The sequence below is a fragment of the Balaenoptera ricei genome, chromosome 18 (assembly GCF_028023285.1).
Source record: "Balaenoptera ricei isolate mBalRic1 chromosome 18, mBalRic1.hap2, whole genome shotgun sequence".
Taxonomy (NCBI): domain Eukaryota; kingdom Metazoa; phylum Chordata; class Mammalia; order Artiodactyla; family Balaenopteridae; genus Balaenoptera; species Balaenoptera ricei.
Window position 1 is genome coordinate 1733845 of NC_082656.1, and position 20472 is coordinate 1754316.

The 20472-nt window shown below is 47.7% G+C and overlaps 1 long non-coding RNA gene across 3 annotated transcripts in view; it reads left to right on the forward strand.

The window, feature by feature from the left end:
- The window catches only part of LOC132352557 (uncharacterized), a 257021-nt gene that overhangs the window by 4951 nt on the left and 231598 nt on the right, over nucleotides 1–20472 (forward strand). The window lies entirely within an intron of this gene.

Genomic DNA, 20472 nt, shown 5'->3' on the forward strand with positions numbered 1-20472 from the left:
ACCCGATGCAGGCCGTTTGGCGGGCTTAGCTTCCCGTCGTTCCTGCTGTGAAGATAGCTGCTGGTGTTCATTGTACGGTGGTTTCACCTCTCTCCTCCTCTCCTCTCCTGATCACTTCCTGGCGGGGGTGGGAGTTGGAGGGGACCATGGCTGGGGACCACCGCCAGCTTCTTTGGAGCCATATGATGCCATTCGGCGTAACTATTTCTTATTCAGTACGAAAGGTTCTGGAAAGGATAAAAAGTGAGCAGGTGGTCTACGGTTTCAAGCAGGACCGAGGCCTGGACTGAGGGGAGATGTGCTGCGTCCCGAGAGAGGTCGAGAAAGTGTTTGTTCAGGAGCAGGAGGGCCGGAGTGGGCTTCCTGGAGGAGCGGCTCCTGAGGGGGGCCTCGCCGGCTGTCGGGACGAATGAGCCCAGGGAAAGGGGTAAAAGGAGGCCAGCAGGGGCAGGAAGGGATGCCGTGTTCAGGGGATGGGCTGGTGTCATGCCGATGCCGCACGGGAGTGTCTCGGCTGCAGTCTTGTTGCAGGCAGTGCACGAGCCAGATCCTGCGACGCCCGCCCTGCTGAGGCCGCCTCAGGCCTCCGCCCCCTCCCTCCTCCCTCCCCCGTGAGCCCAGGGAGACAGGAGGTGCTTCCGAAGGCGCGATTCTGCTCTAGAGCTTTTGGATTCCAAAGGACAGGAGTCAGCTAGGGGCTCCGTCCAGTGGTCCATGCACGTAGTCGAAGAGTCTGCTTGGACTGGGCAGGGGATGGAAGGGAGGGGAGATGGGACAGAGGGGGGCTCGGGGACGGTGGGTGCGGGAGCAGAGGGAGATGGGGTGACCAGGGTGGATTCCAAGCCCGGCTGCCTGGGGAGATGGTGGTGCAGGGGGGTCGGAGAAGGAGCTGGTTTTGTGGGAGGGTGAACCCAGCCTCAGACACGCTGCTTTGGGCCCAGGTGGACGCGGCTCCCAGGGTGTCACAGGTGCTTTGGGAGGGCGGTCAGGCTTCGGGGGAAGACCTGCAGCGTCTGTGCGCAGGGCGCGTTGGGGCCCTGGGGGAGGGGGGAGAGGGAGGAGCAGAGACGGGTGGGGGGAGAGGGAGGGAGGGGCCGGGGCCGAGGGGGACCCTCACTGGTGTCAGGTGCCGCCTCCAAGGAGACGGGGCCCGGCAGGGGGTTCAGAGGAGATAGAAAAGACCCCCAAGGGTGATGGGGTCCCAGATGGTTTTCTTCCTATATTAGATCTGGGGTCACTGAAATTCAGGGAGAGCAGAGAGAGAGAGAAAGGGAGGGAGAGAGAGATGGAGAGAGAGAGGAAACCAGCGCTGTGAGACGTAGGCAAAGATGAGTGTTGGAACCCTCAGGAGACCTTCTTGTCCTCATTTTACAGTTCTTCTGACATCTCGGGGGTCCTGGTGTCCCCAGTGGTGATGAAGGTCTCTGCTTGGGTATCCTGTACTGAGAGCAGACTAGGTGAGGTTTAGAAGTAGCCTCAACTTGCTCCCCAAGACAGACAGGATGCGGGCTCAGCGCTCCCCGGCGTCGGGGGTCGGGTACCGGGAACAGTCATCAATGAGAGAAGAAAGCCCCAAACTCAGCAAACCCCAGGGCAACCTTTGACTGTCTGGCCACATAACCAAACCACTGACAGCAGTGTCCCAGCAGTGCTTCGTTTTGTTTTCAGGGCTAAGACGTGGGAAGTCACTGAAGTCAGCCCGAAGGTGAGGGCAGTGGAGCCCGGCCGTGCCCAGTCTCTGGCCTCTGGGCCTCGGCTCTGCGGCAGGTCGTGAGGGGGGAGGCCTCCCGGGCCCACGGTGCCAGCGCGGGATCCGCCTGGGCTCCTGGGCTCAGGCTCCGGGCTTGGGTTTCGGGGGTGGGGACCTCTGGTGGGTGGTTGGCAGGCAGCCCAGGTTCTGGAATGTGCGCTCTACCTGGTGGGCTAGCAGCCTGGCATCAGGTTCCTGCTGGGACTGCCGGGAACAAAAGGCAAGTGGCTCCAGGGCTAAGTAGCTGGTGAAAGCCCTGGGCGGGGCGGGGCGGGGGGCCCAGGCTCGTCCCTCTGCCTCTGGGGAGGCTGCTGGAACACTCGCTGGCCTGGGGGTCCTGCAGGCCAAATGGTGCAGCAGGAATTGGAGCCAGAGGGGAGGAATCGACCTGTGACTTGGGCCAGAGGGTGGCCAGCGGTGACCCAGTCCACGACAGGGCCCTGGGCGCAGCCGTCGTGCTGCCCGGGCCCCCCGCTGCGTGCCCACGGATAGCTGTGTGCAGAGACCCTCCTGGCCCGCGCCAGCCGTGTTCGGGCTGAGGCACTGCCATGACTTCATTCTCACGGAAGAAGTGCTCTGTCTGCACCATTTGCTTTCACGTGTTTAATGTTTTAGTGGGGGTGGGCTGAAATGAGGGCCAGGCTGTGGAAGGCTTCAGGGTTCCTGGGACATCAGCCAAATTCTTGGGGGAACGTGTGTCTGGATTTTGTGGAATCTTAGGTTTGAGAGAGTCAAAAGGTCTTGAATATTTGACAGGAAAAATGAGAGTGATTTTTTCATTCAAAATCATCCAACTCAACTCAGGACAACTCAGATTTACATGAAGTTGAATTAAGAATGCTATTTATTTAACAAAAGTGTTTACGACAGGAATCTTTGAATAAGAAGTCTTTCCCAAAGGCTGTGAAACATAAGAAGGTGTTTAACTTACAGCTTTTAAGGTGTTCATCTAGTTTAGAAGACGAGAGCCGCCTTTCATCTGGATCGGGGTCGTTGGGCGAAGCTCTCGAAGTGGGTAGAGGGAACGTGTTGGTTAATTGGGTTTTAACACGAAATCTCACTTCTCTCCTTCGGCAGCCCTCTTGCACTTGTTCCCAAATCAGTATTTTTCTCTCATTAAGTGGCTCCCTCAAGATTCAAGTCTCAGGCCCTACTTCAGAGGCCTCGGTAGGGCTATCGCTGAGGAAGTAGATGTCTAAAATATTTCCCCCCAAAGTTCTTCAAAACCAAAGAAACATTGGTTGAAGGTGATCATTATTTTTCTAAAAGGATGGAAGAATCACTGCTTATTCGTGCGTCTGGGAAGGTCTGCCCGTTGCAGAGGCTCGCGGTTCCAGCGCGGTGGTCCTGCAGCCCGCGGCCTGGGAGGGTTTCCGGGCCGCCGCCCCTCCCCGTCCCCACCCCGGGCGGCTGATTCTGGCTTTGGCCGGGTCCCCCGGGGGTTTGTAAGCACAGAGCCTGGGAACAAGTCGGTACCACTCTGTCGTGAGCCTGAGGTCCCCTCTTTGTTCCGTCACGAACGCTCTCTCCCTCTCTCCCCCGCCCTGCCCCGTCTACCTGACTGTTCATCCACGCAGAGGTCCTGGACCACCCTTGGGACACCTAGATTTTTCTCTGTGAAGCGTGCGAGGTGATTTGACAGCTGGAGACCTTCCTGTTAACAGCCATTATAATAAAACATTCCCTCAAACCAAATTCGACAATTATTAACATGTTTAGACAGAAAGCGATGTTTACTAAGGCATTCTTCCCGGGGCTTAACATATCCTGTGAAGAGGGTGCGGGGCGGAGAGGGGTGGGTGGAAGCCGGGGCCCTACCTGCGCGGTGAAGGCAGAGCTGGAGGCGTCGGCAGGCGGAGGCGGAGGCCGCGTGACAAGGGCGGCGGGTCAGTGACAGCCCTCTCGCTGGGGACGCGGAGCCCAGCCCGCCCCTGCCCCGCGGCTCTGGTGGCACGGCGCCGTCCGGGAGGCGAGACCCGGGCCGGGGGCCGGGGGGACAGGCCCCGCCCTGCCGCCGCCCGCGCAGCCCGGTGAGTCCTCACTGCCTCGTGGCAGCCGTCGCGGCTGGCGTCCGCGTCCTTCGGGCTGTGAGTGCGTGCGATGGGGCCGCGCCTGGCCAGGCCGGCCCTTCTGTCCTCTCCCGAGGCGCCCGTGCCGAGGCCCAGGGCCTCCCGGCCTCCACGGAGCCTCCCTGCAGCCGGGGGCGCGCGGTGGGCCGGGGCCGCCCCTGGGCGGAGGCGGGAGGCGGTGTCTCACCTTTGGCGCGCGGTGCGGCGGCAGACACACGTCTACGCAAACAGGAACACTCTTTCTTTCTTAAAAAACCCCAAGTGTGTGAATGGCACGGCGTGGGGAGCAGAGGAGGAGGCGCCCCGCTCTTCCTGAGACCAGGGGGCGCGAGCCCGTCAGAGGACCTTCTCAGGGCGACAAGTGACAGTTTGTTAAGCGTTTACGCTGTGCCAGGCCCAATTCTAAGGGCGCACGTGCTCGTTCACGTCATCGCCACACTAGCGGCGAGTTTATCGCCGCGCTTTCTAGGGGACGAAGCTGAGGCCTGCGAGCCGGCGACTTGCGCAGCGTGGATCCGGGCAGCGGCGTGGCCCCGGGGCCCCGGGGCCCAGGCTCAGGAGGAGGGGACACACAGCCCGGGGGGGGAGGGCCCCTGCGCGGCCAGCACGCCGCACGCCTGCAGCGGGACCTCGGAACGGAGCTTACGGGAGGGGGCAGGGCTGGGGTGCGACCTCAGGCTCTAAGGAACTTACTGTTCCTCTCTAGGTGACAGTTATGGAAGGAGTTTAAACATTGAGGTAAAATATCCAGAACACAACGTTTAACCGTTTTAACCACCTGAGTGCAGCATCCAGTGGCAGGAAGTGCATCCATACTGTGCTCCCATCGCCACCGTTCATCTCCACAATTTCACCCTCTTCCCAAACGGAAACTCCGACCCCACTGAACAATAATTTCCCGTTTGCCCCTCCCACCAGCCCCTGGCACCCCCATTCTATGAACTTGGCTGCTCTAGGGACCTCACGTGAGTGGAATCACATAGTATGTGTCGTTCTGTGTCTGGCTTATTTCGCGTAACATGATGTCTCAAGGTTCATGCGTGTTGTAGTGCATGCCAGAGTTTCCTTCCTTTTTAAGGCTGAAAAATATTCCACTGAACGCATGGAACACACTTAGTTTATCCGTTCATCTGTCTGTGAACACTTGGGTTGCTTCCACCTTGTGAGTTGAGGGACTTTAATTTGGGAAATGATGTGTCAGGTTTACATTTCAGAGGCACAGAGGGCACACCTGGCTGCCAGTGCCAAGCAGACAAAGCCGAGGCCACCTCTCTCTCACATTCCCTGCTCCAAGGGACTCTATTTGCAGAAATGTCTATAAAAGGTGGAAAGTAATCTTACACCTTAAGAGGTGAAGTAAAGGGGATTAAATGAAAAGGGAAGATGAAATGATACGACGTACCTGAAAATACACATGAGCCGTAAAGCACGGTACGTATATCAGCTCTTATTCTCCTCATTTTCTGTGTGTTTCTGGGCGAATTGCTTCTGAGTTCAGAATCCAGCCTTGACCAGTATCTCGGCAGCTTCATTACAGCAAAGTTCCCTCTTCAAAGCTCCCGAAATCCAGATTTCCTACAGCTGTCTCCATTACTCAAGTGAGTTTATGTGAAATATTTGAAGTTCACTTTGTACAATGCCTCTTTTTCCACCTTAAAGGTACCCGTGTGTCTCAGGTCTCAGGTGGATCTGTGTCCTAGATTACCTTAGGACTTTGCTTGAGTGTAGAAAGACTAGAATCCCTGACCACATGAAAATATTTCATTGTGAAAAATGTCAAACCCACAAAAGCAGGGGGAATAGAGAGTATAGTGAGCACTGGCATGTCCGTCACCCAGATTTGACAGTTATGATACTTTGCTGCTTTGCTTACACTCTCCATTTATAAAATTAAAAGAATATCTGGAACCTCATTTCATTTTACTCCCGCATACTCCGGACTGCATCTCTAAGAAGTATGGACATTTCTTCTATAACACCAGGCCATTTGCACACCTGAAAATTAGCATTACCTGCATAACTAAATTACCCTGATCAGCTCAAAAACGTCTCCTTACACTTGGTTGTTCCACTGGGGCTGCATGTCTTAGCTCGGCCTGCTATAACAAAACACCAGAGACGGGCTGGCTTAAACAACAAACAGTCACTTCTCACAGTTCTGGAGGCTGGCAAGTCCAAGATCAAGGTGCTGACCGATTCGGGGGAGGGGGGGGGAATGGTCTGGTGAGACCCTCCCCCAGGCTTGCAGACAGCCGCCTTCTTGCCGTGTCCTCCCGTGGCAGAGAGAGGGCTCTGGTCTCTGTCTCTTCTTGTAAGGGCACTAATCCCGTCGTGGGGCTCCACCTTCACCGTCTCATCTAAACCCAACTGCCTCCCAAAGACCCCTCCTCCAGGTACCATCACACTGGGGATTAGGGCTTCAACATATGGACAGGGATGGGGGGGGATGCAGGCCTTCAGTCCATAGCACCCCTAACCTGTCAGACGTTGCACTCATTTATAATGTCTTTCTTGAGTCTTTTCACACCCCTTCATGAATTCTTGTAGAAACTGGGCCAGCTGCCCTGCAGAATGTCCCCTATTCTGGCTTTGTCCACTGGCCTCCTTGTTCAGTCTTTGAACTTGCCCTCTACCTGCCATGTTTCCTGCAAGTGGAGGTCGGCTCTAGAGGATTGATTCCGTTCAGGCTCATCATTTTTGGCAAGAATATTTCACAGGTGCCTCAGTTTGCTTCCTGTCGCCTGTGCTGGGAGTCCCCCGACCTCTGGTCATCCCATCTCAGTGCTGCTGAGAATCATTATGGATTCAGAGTAATCTTTAAAAATAAGTAGCAAAAAATTATTTTTCTTCTTATTCCAAATTAAGACGTATTAATTGTAAAAGATTTACAACATATATTTATTTATTTTCTTTTTGGCTGCGTTGGGTCTTCGTTGCTGCATGTGGGCTTTCTCTAGTTGTGGCGAGCGGGGGCTACTCTTCATTGTGGTGCATGGGCTTCTCATTGCGGTGGCTTTTCTTGTGTGGAGCACGGGCTCTAGGCACGTGGGCTTCAGTAGTTGTGGCACGTGGGCTCAGTAGTTGTGGCTCACAGGCTCTAGAGCTCAGGCTCAGTAGTTGTGGCACACGGGCTTAGTTATTCCGCGGCATGTGGGATCTTCCTGGGCCGGGGATTGAACCCGTGTCCCCTGCATTGGCAGGCGGGTTCTTAACCACGGTGCCACCGGGGAAGGCCCAAGATTTACAACATATAGGTAAGCAAAAGAAATAAAACCATCTTAACATCGTAGCCCTAGATAACTGCCATTGAAATTTTGGTGCGGAAACTTCTAGTATTTCTTCACAATATAATTATATCATGGTCATCTCCTTCCACTTACTGTGAATATCTCTTAATGTCGTGAAATATTCCCTTACTCTGTCTTTGGCCGTCTAGTCCTCGAATGGTGGAGTCGGAATTTATTTAATGTACTACTTCTGTACAAGTCGTGGAAGTTGCAAATCCACGGTCCGAGACGCTCATTCAGATTTGGCCCCAAAGCCCTCTGAGAGCAGAGGGCCGCGGCATGTCCGTGTGCCTCCTGGGACTGCTGCTGCCTCTGCTGGGGGCCCAGGCGGCTGGGGGCTGGGAAGGGCGGGGGTGCCGCTGGGGGCGGGCTGCAGGCTGGGTGCCGTCTGAGAGCGCTCCTGAAGTGCTGCAACACGTCTTCTGTGTCTTGCTCCACGCCCTGTCTCGTTCTGGTGCTCAGGGCCCCACCCGCAGTCACAGCTCATTCCCTGGGCGCCTCCTGGGGGCTTCTCGGAAATCCGGAGCTTCAGGCCCGCCCAGCCGGGCTGGATCAGAACCTGCATTTTAACCACATGCCCCGGGGTGCAGTGGGAGAGTCACTTTCTAAAGCTCTTTTACCCAACGAATGCCTGGAAAAGCCAGTCCATTCGTGAAAAGAAAGATCCACGTGGCAGGAGCATGCTAAGGTCAGCCGTGGGTGGAGAAGAGCTTAGTAGCCGGCCAGCTCGGGATGCCACCTTTCCACAGATGCGGAGCAAGCCGTGCTGAGCCTGTGAGGCAGTCGGGGGCCGGGAGCCGGGCTCTGCAGTTGGGATTCAAGCTTAGCCACTGCGTGGCTTCAGCACGTCACAAGTGGTCCCGTCTTCGGTTTCCTCCTCAGCGTAATAGAGACCGTACTTTCTTATTTCATAGGGATGGTCTGAGGTGTAAATAAAGTCGTGTGTGTGAAGCACAGAGCCTGGCACCGTGTAAGTGCTCAGCCAGCCAGGGTTGTTAATTGCCACAAAATGCTTCTTGATGAAGCGGTGCTGAGAGCAAAGGTTAATTGATAAATATTACTTTGGGGAATGCCGGGATGCTGAGCTCTTTTCCTCCTATAACTTCAGCTGCAGAAGAAGTCACCGATCCATTCTAACAGCTGGTTCCACGTAGAGAAGGTGATAAGCCGTGTGGGGTTGGACACATCCACGTTACACTTGAACAGCCACCCACTATGTGCCATCTGCTGTCTTATTCCTTAACCAAATGAGAAAAGAACAGCCCAACTTCCCCTCACTCTTTTTAAAAAGGTCTTTCTCTTCAGTCCAGGCTGAGGCTGAAATGTGCTTTAGATTCCAGAGAGATTGTATTTAGAAAGTACCTTCATCTTGAAGAAGTTCTGGCCGGTTCAGTTCTGTTACATTCCCAGGGGAGTCACCATGGGGTACGCACTTGACCGTGCTATCTGAAGTCGATGAGACGAAACCAGCACCAGAGGCAGCGTGGACTTTTCCAGCCCCTAAAATAAATACTTGAAAAGCAAGCTCGGTGGCATGAAGACCACAGTGACGGAGGGTTAAGACGTGATAACATGATTCTTAAAGATGGATCTATCTCCTGACAATCAGACATCGGATTCTTAGCCTGGGACTGAGCCAGGATGGGTCAAGTACTCAGGAGTTAAGTACTCTCCCACGCGGGACAGCACTCTCGGGGGGGGGGCATATTTAGCTCCAGTGAAAGGCATCAACCCTGTGATCTATAAAAATAAGTTTACCTGTGTGAATAACCCCTACGTTCACATAGCACCGTGTCCTGACTATTTTGCACCTTCTTAGTTTTCTGCACTTCCGGGCTAATACTTCAAACTCATCTTCTTAGCAACATTCCAACTCCTTCCCATCCTATGACTCTCCCCTCCCTCCAAAGGGAAGACAGCGCCGTCCGCTTTCCTTGAACCCCAAGCTTGACGACCCTCAGGACTGCACACTGTCTCCTGATGTGCAGACCACGGACCGGCGTTTATTTCCTAAGGAGGCAGCTGTCAATCCTTCACCCCTTTGTCCTTTGAGTGACTGTATTTTCAAAATCAGTTTGTGATCTTCATTGTCACAAGCTTGGAAGTATTTAGGAATAACTTCCGCAGCCCTCAGGAAACGGCGCGGAAGCTGCAGCGCTGATTTTTCCCGGAGCTGAGTCAGTGCAGCGTGGGGAGGACTCCGGCCTGCCTTCAGGGCGGCCCTGCTGGGAGGCCCCGGTCGTTTGGCCCCTTGGTCTGAGGACCTGGGAGCAGGAATTTTTCGTAAATATCACTCAGCCGCAAACATTTTTGTTTTGGGCGTTTATAATGAAAGCCATGAGCTGGGGAAAATCACTTATTTTATTTTTAGACTAGCTGGTTACAAACAGGACGACTCCAGCTCTGCTGACGTTCGGTTGCCTGGTTAGTAATAACGCTGTGCTGTGCAAACATGGTTCGCCCCGAGGTCCTCTGGCACCGCGGGCCCCTTGCTTTTTAAAAGTTGTGGTAAAATGTACATGACATAAAATTTACCATTTTCACCGTTGTAAAGTATGTAGTCCAGTGGCGTTCAGCACGTTCGCAGTGGGGCAGCCATCACCAACGTCATCCCCAGAATGTTCTCATCTCCCCACAGAGCCGCGGTCCCCACTAACCCTACCTCTCCGTTCACGGCTCCCCTGCCGTGGCGACCACCCTCCTACCCTCCGTCTCTGTGAAGTTGACTCTCTTAGATACTTCATACAGGGTCACACAGTGTCCGTCCCTCTGTGTCTGGCCCATTTCGCTCAGCATAATGTCCTCAGGGTTCATCCACGGTGTGGCCTGTGTCAGGACTCCCTTACTCGTTAGGGCCGGACGACATTCCACCGCATGTTTATACCACATTCTGTTTATCCATTCATTGGCTGATGGGCACTTTGGTTGCTTCCACTGTTTGGCCCTTGCGAATACTGCTGCTGTGAACACGGGTGTACAATTATCTGTTCGAATTCCTGCTTTCACTTCTTTTGAATATATACCCAGAAGTGGGTTTTCTGGATTATATGGTAATTCTGTTATACCTTTGAGGAAACTCCATGCTGTTTTCCATAGTGGCTGTACCATTTTACATTCCTACCAACGGTGCACGAGGGTTCCAGTCTCTTCACATCCTTCCCAACACTTGTTGTTTCCTGTATTTTCTTCTTTAATAGTAGCCATGCTAGTGAGTGTGAAGTCGCATCTCATTGTGGTTTTGATTTGCATTTACCTAAAGACCAGCGATGCTGAGCATCTTTCCACGAGCTTATTGGCCGTTTGTGTATCTTCTTCTGAGCGGGTCCTTTGCCCGTTGTTGAATCAGGTGGTTGTTGCTGTTGTTAGATGCCTTTTGGGACCCGAGAGAGAGAACGACTCCGTCAGTTTGCCGTCCAGCATCTCCTGACCTCTGTGAGTGCAGCGTTGTCCTCAGCTGGTGCTGAGTTCCGTTCAGATGGCAGCCGTCAGGTAACAGGACGGGGTATTTTCTGGCAGGCTGGCTTCACCAAGTAACGGGGCTTTACCAAGCGGTGTTACAGGGGCTGCACACCGGATCGTGGGAAGCAAGGGAGCCAGTGGGCCCCCCGTAAATCAGCGAGGAAAGCTCTCTGATCAGAACATCCCCTCTTGCACTGGCGCACCAGCCCAATGCTCCTCGCTTCAGTCTTCAGATCTCGTCGAACTACTGGGAGGAGCGTCGCCCCTGGAACAAAACACACTTTGGCACTTAGGGCTTTTCCACATAAAAGCTTACATTCCTTTTTTTTCAACATTGCTTTGAAACTGGGGACTTAACATGATTTAGGCTCGCGAAAAGCCATCGCTAACATGCACTCTTCTTCAACCACGACACGGACCTTCACTCCGTGCGTTCTCTAAACACAGATAATTGCCATGGTAACCACAGAGTTTCACGACTCTCACACGTACACTTGCACCTTCCTTAAAGAAACACAGAGCACAACAATGTAGAATTAAAACAGTAAATCATTTGAATGTTTTTTATTTGTTGTTACATAGTTGTCAGAATCTAGAGAAGAGCTGGACCTTGTCATCCGCTATCAATTGTACTTGGAGAAAGTAGCCATTTGGCCGGGCCCTTTGACATCTTGCCAGAAAGTAGGGTGCTGTTTGTAACATGTTAGGAATGACCGATGGGTTTCTAGCTTGTCAGGGTCAGGGACTTTCAAAGCAGAAAAGGTCATTAAGAACACCAAGTACTGAATAATACAGATTTTTACATGACACATTCACTGGGCCAACTACCTTCAGTTACATTACAGTTATGATACCCATACGTCAGTAAAAGTTTGCACAAACATGCTTTTTGGGTAGTATCTAATTCCGTCTTTGGTTGTATTTGGAAACATGCACGACATTCTTGCTGTGCTTTCAAAAGCCTCTCTCTTTTGTGGCGAGGTAAACAAGTCTTTTACTGCCCTGTGAATACCTGATGAGTGGTCAGCAGAGTGGAACCCACGTGAAGCTTTCATCAAGAGACATCTCCAAGTGGCTTCTGGCTAACTGCAGCCTCTGGGTCACGGGGACCCAGCAAAGTCAAGGCCCACAGGCTGAAGGTAAAGAATTACACATGCTTTTAGCAAGCCACCCGCCCTCAGTTTTGAATGTTTCACAACGTTTTGTCCACATATGAAAAGAACTATCTTTCTGTAACTCTGCGTGTGATGAGGACTGGCTTTCCTTCTCGCTAATGGAACGTAGCTCTGATTTCTCCATCATTAACTGCTCTGTCTCTGGAATACAAATGTTTTGATGAGAGAGAAGAAAGGACCCTCTTCTGTTTGATTGTTTTCTTTTAAATTAAAAGTAGTAATAAATCTAACTCAACCAAAATAACTGCTGAACATTTCATATTAACATAGCAGTGAAGATGAACTTGGGCAGCGCATGATAAATGTCTCTGTGTGCTTAGATTGGAATGCCTCCAAACCCTTCAACTCCCACACCAATTTGGAAAGGCCTACCTGAGGTTTTTATATCCTTAGCCTGAAGATTCATTTTTCATTTACAAGATAGAGCCCCTGCGTTTCAAGGACAACTATGCTATACTTCTGTAGAAAGTACACAGAGATAATGTTGGAATGAGGAACTTTTTTTAAACCCAGTGAGTATATTATTTGCCTTCCAAATCTGTCACGTGCCTGCTTTTCTATGTTTTCTATAATTTGATTATAACTCTATAACTTTATAAGCTTAAATTATATGAAATAAATAAAGAAATAAGAAATAAATCAGTTGGCAGTGTCTTTATTAAACATGTACCTACTGTGTGTGGGATTAGGAACAGATGTGGCATCATTCCAACCGCCCCCCCCCCCACCCCCCGCTTTCTTATCAAGGAAGATGGCGCATAGAATGCCAGTGTAAGATAGCTGCTCTCTGAGCCCGGCCGGCCAGGTGAATGCTCTCTGCTCTCCCTGCACTGGCTGGGAGGCAGGGGTGCGACCTGAATAGGTGCATGAAAAATGGGTAGAATTTGGAGGAAGACCAAGTGATGATGTGAGAATTCAGCTGTTGATGGACCTCTGTTTGAAATAATCATTATTTATTTCATTTCTGTGTGTGAAAGCACCCCAGATGCTGGACGATGTAAAGGGTTTATCTTCATGGAGTTTATAGTTTACTGTAGTTGGGAGTGAAGAGAGGGCTGGTTGGTGCAGACCTGGGGAATCAGGTCTTCCTCCAGGCTCACACTGACTGAACCTGCCTGCCTCAGGGACTTGCCTAGAACACCTGCCTGCTGGAGGATCCCTCCTCACCCGCAGACCTCAGTTCAAACGTTGCTTCTTCAGGAGTACGTTCCCTGATGTCTCTGGAGAGGTTAAAAGTCAGCCCCCATAAGCATGCGTAATCCCTCATATTGCCCTTTGTAGTGGCGGTCCCAACTTTAGTTTATTTTTATTTTTATTTTTTTATTGCGGTATAATTGGCACACAGTGTTATATCATATTAGCTTTGGGTGTTCAACACAGTGATTCAGTGTTTGTATACACTGTGAAATGATCACGGTGAGTCTAGTTAACACCCGTCACCACGCATAGTTGCAGAATTTGTCCTCTTTCAGTGAGAACGTGTAAGATCTACTCTCTTAGCAACTCTCAAATATGCAGACAGTGTTGTTAGCTATTGATATAGTCGCCACGCTGCACATCACATCCCCAGGACTCATTTTATAATTGGTACCTTTTAAAGTCGGTACCTTTTGACCCTTTACCTGTTTTGCCCACTGCCCACAACTTGACTTTTATTTGTGTGATTGTTTAAGGATCTCTGAAACTCCTAGCAGCCTGGGAGCTCCATGAAGGCAGTTGTTGAGCCCTGTGGCCCTAGGATCCAGTACCTAGTACCTGGCACAACGTAGAAGCTCGTCAGCGTTTGGTGAAGCAGCCAGCTGGACTCCTGGCGGGTGCTGTTTGAGTGTGGTGTGGTTTACCTCTGAATGATTCTCACGCCTGTTCTCTTCCTTGTAACTCCATGGGGTCCCCTTTATTCACTGCTCATCACCGTTTTGTCGTGGACAATTCCTAAAGCCTCCTAAATGGTTTTGTTGTCCACATTTTGCCCTTTTTTATGTAAACAGCTGCTGTTACAGCCAGAGTAAGCCTCAGAAATGCCCATGTGGCCATGCTGCTCTTCGCAAAGGGCACAGCATCCCTGGTGCCGTGGGGATCTGCCTGCCTTCGCCCAGAGCTCCTGACCCTGACCCATCGCGCCCTTGGCAGACTCCCTTCAGCTTCCCGAGCCCTCCCAGGTGTCTCACTCTTCCCTCACTTTGCACACGTCGTTCCTCTAGGCGGGGATACCTTTGTCCCCTGTCTTTTATCTGGAAACGTCATACTCATTCTCAAGACCCAACCCAAATGGCTCCCTCCATTAGGACCCCTCCAGTCAACCCAGTGGTCCCTGTGCTGTCAGCTGTGCGGGTGGAGAGCTCTGCCCTCTGCTCTTACCACGCTGTGCCACAGTGACTACTTCACACGTCTGTCGCGCTTGCTGGATTGCGCTCCTGGAGGGCACAGAGCGTGCTACTCGTGTGATTATCCCCATTTTGTCTCCATCGTTTAATACAGTGTCTGTCACTTAATAAATATTCGGAATGAATAAAAAGTTCTCTTGTTAGTCTTATCCACGTCTTAGGAATTCACTAAATTTTTTCCAGGAATGTTAGCTCCTCTTCTAAGTAAGATCTCAAGCTTTTGGAGTCAGAAATAGTATCTTACATTCTCCTTATGTATCACTTTGTGCTAATTGTACATAATAAGAACATACTAAACATTCATGATTGATTGAGCACTAGAAAGTCAGTCCTTTTAACATATTATTTTTGGTGTATATAAAAGTAATTTTGGCTTATAATAATGCTAAAAAAATATATCAAGAACTATATTTATCACATAGTCTAGTGAAAATGTCATTTTAAATAATATATCTCCAATCCTTTTTTTGATAGGTTCCTCCGTTCTCATTAATATACAGAATTACAAGTGAGGTTTTTGAAAGTTTTATTTTTGAAACAATTCATTTCAATTAATAAAATTTCCTGTGCAAGTTCATATTTTTTTTTCTAAAATGTGAATTAGAGATTCAGTAACAGATCATTGTCATAAACATTGAGATTTCATATCAGGGTAATGCTGGCCTCATAAAATGAGTTTGGATGTGCTTCTTCCCCTCCTACCTTTTAGAAGAGTTCGAGAAGTATCATTATTAATTCTCTAAATGTTTGGTAGAATTCACTAGTGAAGCCATCTGGTCCTGGACTTTCTTTGTTGGGAGGTTTTTAATTACTGTTTCTAGCTCCTTATTAGTAATTGGTTTATTCAGATTTTTCTATTTCTTTGTGATTCAGTCTAGGTAGGTTGTATCTTTCTATGAACGTATCCATTTCTTTTAGTTTGTCCAATTTGTTGGCATTTCATTGTTCATAATAGTGTCTTATGATTCTTTGTATTTCTCGGTATCAGTTATAATGTCTCTTCTTTTCATTTCTGATTTTATTTATTTGAATCTACTTTCTTTTTTTTCTAAGTTAAGTCCAGCTAAATGTCTGCCAGTTTTATCTTAAAAAAGAAAAACTCTTAGTTTCACTGATCTTTTCTATTGCCTTTTTAGTCTCTATTTCATTTATCTGATCTGATCTTTGTTATTTCCTTCTTTCTATTAACTTTGGGCTTTGTTTGTTCTTCTTTTTCTAGTTCTTTGAGATATAAAGGTAGGTGGTTTATTTTATCGCTATTAATGCCCTCTTAAAACTGCTTTGCTGTGCCCCATAAGTTATGGTATGTTGTGTTTCCATTTTCATTTGTCTCAAGGTATTTTTTGATTTCTCTTTTGATTTCCTTTTTGGCCCATTAGTTGTTCAGTAGTATGTTGTTTAATCTCCACGTATTTGTGAATTTTCTAGCTTGCTTCTGGTAACTGATTTCTAGTTTTATACCACTGTGATCAAAGAAGGTGCTTGATGTGATTTCAATCTTCTCAAATTTATTGAGTTTTTTTTTGGTGGCCTAACATACATTCTATCCTGGAGAATGTCTCATGTGCACTTGAGAAGAATGTGTGTTCTATTGCTCTTGGATGGAATATTCTGTATATATCTGTTAAGTCCATTTGGTCTAATGTGTAGTTTAAGTCCAATGTTTCCTTACTGATTTTCTGTCTGGATGACAGTTCATTGTTGAAAGTGTGGTATTAAAGTGCCCTAGTGTTATTGTATTGCTGTCTATTTCTCTCTTCAATTCTGTTAATATTTATAAATTTAGGTGCTCTGATGTTGGGTGCATAAATGTCTAGAAATGTTTCCTTTCTCTTTCTCTTTTGCATACCTAGTATAGGTTTTGCTTTGTGGTTACCATGAGGCTTATATAAAATATCTTATAAAGGTCTATTTTAAGCTGAAAACAATTTAATTTCAAATGCATACAAAAGCTCTACATTTTTACACCACCCCTTTTTATGTTTTCGATGCTACAGTTTACATCTTTTTCTATTATATATCCATTAACAAATTATCATAGTTATAGCTATTTTTAATACTTTTGTAATTTAACCTTTTTAAAATAATTAATTAATTAATTAATTAATTTATGGCTGCGTTGGGTCTTTGTTGCTGTGCGCGGGCTTTTTCTAGTTGCGGTGAGTGGGGGCTACTCTTCATTGCGGTGCGCGGGCTTCTCATTGTGGTGACTTCTCTTGTTGCGGAGCACGGGCTCTAGGTGCTCGGGCTTCAGCAGTTGTGGCGTGTGTGCTCAGTAGTTGGGGCTTGAAGGCTCTAGAGCACAGGCTCAGTAGTTGTGGCGCACAGGCTTAGTTGCTCCGCAGCATGTGGGATCTTCCCGGACCAGGGCTCGAACCTGTGTCCCCTGCATTGGCAGGTGGATTCTTAACCACTGCACCACCAGGGAAGCCCTGAAATTTAACCTTTATACACAAGGTATGAGTGATTTAGTCACCACTATTACAACATTAGAGTATTCTGAATTTAACTATATATTTACCTTTTCCAGTGAATTTTATACTTTAATATGTTTCCATGTTACTAATTAGTGTCCTTTTGTTTCAGGTTGAAGATGTTCCTTTAACATTTCTTGTTAGGCCGGTAGTGGTGATGAACTCAATCTTTTGTTTGTCCAGAAAACTCTTTATTTCTCCTTCGATACTGATGGAAAATTTTGCCAGGTAGAGTATTCTTGGCTAGCAGTTTTTTCTTTCAGCACTTTGAATATATCATGCCACTCACTCCCTCTGGCCTGCAAATTTTCTGTCTAAAAATCTGCTAATGGTCTTATGGAGAGTCCCTTGTATGTTGCTTTTCTCTTGCTGCTTTTAAGAGTCTCTCTGTCTTTAACTTTTAACTATTTAGTTATAATGTGCCTTGGTGTGGATCTCTTTAGATTCATCTTACTTGGAACTTTCTGGGCTTCCTGGATCTGGATGTCTGCTTTTGTCCCCCCAGATTCAGGAACTTTTCAGCCATTATTTCTTTGAGTAAACGTTCTGTCTCTTTCTCTCTTCTCCTTCTGTGACCCCTATACTATGTATATTCATCCACTTGATGGTATACCATGAGTCCCTTAAGTTGTCTTCACTCTTTTTCACTTTTTTCTTTTGATCGTCTGCTGGATGAATTCCACTGCTTTGTTTTCAAGTTTGCTAATGCTTTCTCCTGCTTGATCTAGTCTGACTTTGAGCCTTTCCTTTGAATTTTTCAGTGTGTTTATTGTATTTTCCAGCTCTATGATTTCTGTTTGGTGCTTTTTAATATTTTTAATCTCTTTGTTGAAATTCTTGATTTGTTCATGTACTGCTGTCCTGACCTCGGTGGACGTCTTTTATGACCATTGTTTGAACTGTCTATCAGGTAAATTACTTATCTCCATTTCATTAGGATTGTTTTCTGGGGATTTATCTTGTTCTTTTTTTTTTGGAACATATTCCCCTGTTTCTTCATTTTCCTTGACCCTCTGTGTTGGTTTCTCTACATTAGACAAAACAGTAACCTCAGTCTTGCCCTCAGTCCGCCCTCATGTAGGAGATGAACATCAACAATCAGCCCTGCTCGAGCTCCTTGCTGCCTCTCAAACCTTAGTGATTGTCCATGCTGCTGTCTTTGTTCTTAGTGGCTCCCAGCAGTTGAGGGTGTGCCACGACCATCAGTGTCCCAAAGGGGAGGACCACAGTCAACATCTAGCAGCAGGCTGATTAGAAGCAGGACCTTCTGGCTGCAGCTGGGAAAGTGTGCAGTTAAACTACTTTTAGGGGAAAACTGGGAAATGGGCATTTTTGCCTTCTTCGTCTGTGCCGAGCCTGGGTGTAGAGCCACTGGGTATATAGCAGAAGTAAAGACTGCCTCTTTGTTGGCTACAGTCATGTGGAATTTGTGACTGCAAGGCTTGGCTATCAGAGCAACGTGATTTGGGGACCTGTCCTTTGGGTGGCAGCTGTAAAAACTGGGGCTCCAGACTCACGTACAATCTGTTTCTAGAGGGGTGCTGGTGACCTGGTTTTATTGTTGGAGTGAGCTGGAGGACGAAGGTGGCGGCGGGGCCCGCTGGCTTCCCTGGGCTCTGGGAAGGATTTCAGCCATGCCCTAGATGCATGCTAACTCATTCATGGATGAAGCCCCATTGGCTTTCAGAGCTAGATGTCTCGGTGGCCCATCCCTTGGGTGGGAGCCTTAAAAGCTGGGCAGTAGATGTTGGGTAGAGCATCTCCTCAGGGAGATGCTGGGAGTTGGAGATCTCTCCCAATCTTTTGGTGCCGTACGGGGGTGGGGTTCATGGTGAGAGTACGTCTCAGCCTTTCCTGTCCTTTTCCATGTGGGTTATCTTCTCACTCACCATGTGTGGGAGTCATTCTGGATTTCTCTCAACGGAATTGCTCCATGTGTTAGCTGTATATTTGGTGCACCTGTGGGAACTGGGACTGTTTATTTTTTGAACCTGATTGAAGCACTTTATGATTATCCCGTAGTGTATTTGATGTTGGTTTTGGTCATTTGTTCCAGTCTATTGAGATCTTCTAAATCTTGATCCTGTTATACAACGTATTGTATAGGGTCACCCATTGGCTTGAATATTGTGTTTTCTGTATTTTTTAAACCTGAAATGTTCAAGTCAGGCCCATGAACTAAAACTTTAGCATATTGTTGGCAATTCAAATTGACCTCACTTTGTTAATTAACAGTCTTTGGCAGTTCAATCAGCTAGAAATCTACAAAGCTTTATTTTTATCTTTTAATTTTTATCCCCACCCACAAAATATATCACAAGAGACTTCGCTGAATACCTGATTGAAATTAAGATTCCAAGTGTCTATAGCTTTCCCTTCTCTCCCACCCTGGTACCTTAGCCAGTGAGTCACAATGGGGTTAATTTGTCGAGTTTTGCTTTTGGTGAATCAGTGTTGTTCCCAGTGATTGCCGCCTCCTTTTGAAAGTGTTTACAAGCCTGTGTTTAATAATTTATTTAAAAATTTTTCTGGAGATTGACATAAGCTCTTAAATGATAATTTTTAGCCATTTTCCTTGGACCTTTTCCTGTGTTTGGAAGTCACAACATTTGCTTGTCTCTAAGCCTTTGGCACCTCTCCTGTTCTCTCTGAAGTTGAAATACAGTGATTCTGTCATCATATTTGCACATTCTTTTAGTATTTTGAGTGTAATCCATTTGGACGTAGAGACTTGAATTCATTTAAAACAGCAGGTTATGTGTCTTACTGTTGTTATTTATTTTGGCTTTTAATTCCTTGAAGCATTTTCATGTTAGCCTTTCAATGTTAAGACCTTCCTCCATGAGGGCTCAGAAACATATCTGCTTTATTCATCACTGTTTCCACAGTGCCTGACCCACAGTAGGCTCTGAATAAACACGTGTTAGATGATTGAATGAAAGTTGAATTACACAGGGACTCTGCTTACTAGACTGGTAACCCTGTGAAGACTGCCACAGGCGTGGATCCCTTGTAATTTTGTGGATATTCTCTTTGCCTCAATCATGTATTACTTTATTTTTTGGGTTTTTTTCTATATTTTTGTTTTTTTACTTTAAAAAATAAGTTGGTTCCCCCCAAAATCCTGATAATACCTTAAAATGCAAACTTTACTTCTAAAACCAGCTTATTTTCATTACTAATAATGTTAAATGTTCATTTCCAGTTAGAATATTCTCATTAAATATGTTCTTAAGGTTTAAATAATATTTTCCCTGACAAAATCTGGATCTGTGACATTAAAAAAATTCACCGAAAATGATTGTAATATGCTTCTAGTCATGTGCCTTTAAGTTGCTGGCAGTCAACAAGAAATGTCATCCTAAAATATCATCCTAAAATCAGATGCTCTGCTCAGTCTTATGTAACCTCATTCTTTGCTTATATGAATGGCAATACTTACTGGTTCTTATATAGATGAGGAATATCACTTTGATTCAAAGTGATTTACAACGATACTTTCTTTATTAGTACCCGCGTCCTTAAACCATTGGCAAGATGGAAGACACAATCATTACAGGTTGAAACTCAGGAGAACCTATACTTAAACTTAGAGATTTGCACCTGAAAAAAGCCACTGTCTGGAATAGTCAGATAAAATAAAAGATGGTTATAAGTGTTAGTGGTAATATTGATGTTCCACCTGCCGAGGATGCCTGGCGTGGGGTAGGCTAGGATGGGGACTTATCCGTGATGAGTCCTACAACATGCCAATGGGGAATACCTTTAGGATTTCCTCTTACCTCATTTCGTTAAAAACAAATCCCTGTGCTTTCAAGTATTGGCTCCACAGCCTTGGCCAGCGGGTGGAGAACTGAGTAGAGACCAGGTGAGT